Source organism: Mesitornis unicolor, unplaced genomic scaffold (genome assembly GCF_000695765.1).
Source record: "Mesitornis unicolor isolate BGI_N332 unplaced genomic scaffold, ASM69576v1 scaffold43045, whole genome shotgun sequence".
NCBI lineage: Eukaryota > Metazoa > Chordata > Aves > Mesitornithiformes > Mesitornithidae > Mesitornis > Mesitornis unicolor.
In genome coordinates, this window is record NW_010186981.1 from 3,871 (window position 1) to 4,389 (window position 519).

Genomic DNA, 519 nt, shown 5'->3' on the forward strand with positions numbered 1-519 from the left:
CCCCCCTTGTGATATTGCAGGGTTCAGCTGTATGGCTGATGTGCTCTTACTGCAGCCTCCTAAGTTTGTCTTCGTCTTAATATATTATTTATGATGCTATTATTCCTTGCAGTGGACTGCCAGCCATGCTCTGCATACAGTTGCTGGTCTTCCAAATGCATCATGGCCAGCAAAGGAAAACACTGATCTAATTGAATTAACAGTGGTGCTGTTAGCCTTAATAGAGTTTGTCATGAAACACTAAGCAGATGTGACAATGATCTTGATTAGTCATATTTTTGTCCTTACTCCCAGACATGGTAACTGTTAGCCAGATCAGTGGGGAGGATAATTCTCATTTGCTGATCAGTAATTGTGCTTACCTAGATACGTGGCAATCGCTTTGGACTGATGGTCAAAATATGCCAAGGACTTGAATAGCAGAAAGTTTTGTGTTCTGATAATAAACTTGGGTAATTAAAACAAGATGCAGATGGTACTGCCACCTAGCAATTTTCACCTCACTTACTCTGACTCCAA